Below are 2,500 nucleotides of genomic sequence, written 5' to 3' on the forward strand. Positions count from 1 at the left end.
ACACACACACACACACACACACACACACACACACACACACACACACACACACACACACACACACACACACACACACATACACACATCAATCAGATAACTGCTGCAGCGTACGGGCGTCTGGCAAACCTAAGAATAGCGTTCCGATACCTCAGTAAGGAATCGTTCAAGACTTTATACACTGTGTACATCAGGCCCATGCTGGGGTATGCAGTACCAGCTTCGAATCCACACCTGGTCAAGCACGTCAAGAAATTAGAGAAAGTGCAAAGGTTTACAACAAGACTAGTCCCAGAGCAAAGGGGATTGTCCTACGAAGAAAGGTTAAGGGAAAGTGGCCTGACAACACTGGAGGACAGGAGGGTCAGGGGAGACATGATAACGATATATAAAATACTGCGCATATCCGCCCCTCCCCGCTCTAAGGTATCCTCACCTCCCCTCCCACGTATCCTCACCTCCCCCGTCCCTGGTATCCCCCTCCCACTCCCAGGTATCCTCACCTCCCCCTCCCTGCCAGGTATTCTCACCTACCCCCTCCCAGGTATCCTCACCTCCCCCTCCCAGGAATCCTCACTTTCCCCTCCCTCCCAGTTATCCTCACCTCCCCCCTTCCAGGTATCATCACCTCCTCCTCCCTCCCCGGTATTCTCACCTCCCCCTCACAGGTATTCTCACCTACCCCCTCCCAGGTATCCTCCCCTCACCTTCCACGTATCCTCACCTCCCCTTCCCAGGTATCCCCCCTCCCTCTCTCAGGTATCCTCACCTCTCCTCTCCCAGGTTTCCTCACCTCCCCTCTCCCAGTTATCATCACCTCCCCTCTCCTAGGTATACTCACCTCCCCCATCCCAGGTATCCTCACCTCCCCCCTCAAAGGTATCCTCACCTCCCCCCTCTCTGGCATCATCACCTCCCCCGTCCCAGGTATCATCACCTCCCCTCTCCAAGGTATACTCCCGTCTTCCTCCCAGGTATCATCACCTCCCCTCTCCCAGGAATACTCCCGTCCCCCACCCAGGTATCATCACCTCCCCTCTCTCAGGTATCCTCACGTCCCCCTCCCAGGTATCATCACCTCCCCTCTTCCAGGTATACTCCCGTCCCCCTCCCAGGTATCATCACCTCCCCTCTCCAAGGTATACCTCACGTCCCCCTCCCAGGTATCATCACCTCCCCTCTCCCAGGTATTCTCACCTCCCCCTCCCAGGTATCATCACCTCCCCCTCCCAGGTATCATCACCTCCCATCTCCCAGGTATCCTCACGTTCCCCTCCCAGGTGTCATCACCTCCCATCTCCCAGGTATCATCACCTCCCCCTCCCAGGTATCATCTCCTATCTCCCAGGTATCCTCACGTTTCCCTCCCAGGTATCATGACCTCCCATCTCCCAGGTATCATCACCTCCCCCTCCCAAGTATCATCACCTTACCTCTCCCAGGTATCCTCAGGTCCCCCTTCCAGGTATCATCATCTCCCCTCTCCCAGGTATACTCCCGTCCCCCTCCCAGGTATCCTCTCCTCCCCTCTCCCAGGTATCATCACCTCCCCTCTCCCAGGTATTCTCACGTCCCCCTCCCAGGTATCATCACCTCCCATCTCCCAGGTATCCTCACGTCCCCCTCCCAGGTATCATCACCTCCCATCACCCAGGTATCATCACCTCCCCCTCCCAGGTATCATCACCTCCTATCTCCCAGGTATCCTCACGTCCCCCTCCCAGGTATCATCACCTCCCCTCTCCCAGGTATACCTCACGTCCCCCTCTCAGGTATCATCACCTCCCATCTCCCAGGTATCAATACCTCCCATCTCCCAGGTATACTCCCGTCCCCCTCCCAGGTATCATCACCTCCCCTCTCCCAGGTATACTCCCGTCCCCCTCCCAGGTATCATCACCTCCCCTCTCCCACGTATCCTCACGTCCCCCTCCCAGGTATCCTCACCTCCCCTCTCCCAGGTGTCCTCATGTCCCCCTCCCAGGTATCGTCACCTCCCCTATCCCAGATATCCTCATGACCCCCTCCCAGGTACAATCACCTCCCCGCTCCCAGGTATCATCACGTCCCCATCCCAGGTATCATCACCTCCCCTCTCCCAGGTATACTCTCGTCCCCCTCCCAGGTATCATCACCTCCCCTCTCTCAGGTGTCCTCACGTCCCCCTCCCAGGTATCATCACCTCCTTTCTCCCAGGTATGCCTCACGTCCCCCTCCCAGGTATCATCATCTCCCCTCTCCCAGGTATCATCACCTCCCCTCTCCCAGGTCTCCTCACGTCCCCCTCCCAGGTATCATCACCTCCCCTCTCCCAGGTATCCTCCCATGTACCCTTACGTCCCTCTCCCAGGTATTATCACGTCCCCTCTCCCAGGTATACTTCCGTCCCCCTCCCAGGTATCATCACCTCCCCTCTCCCAGGTATCCTCACGTCCCCCTCCCAGGTATCATCACCTCCCCTCTCCCAAGTATCCTCCCATGTACCCTCACGTCCCTCTCCCAG

This window comes from Cherax quadricarinatus, chromosome 14 (genome assembly GCF_038502225.1).
Source record: "Cherax quadricarinatus isolate ZL_2023a chromosome 14, ASM3850222v1, whole genome shotgun sequence".
Taxonomy (NCBI): domain Eukaryota; kingdom Metazoa; phylum Arthropoda; class Malacostraca; order Decapoda; family Parastacidae; genus Cherax; species Cherax quadricarinatus.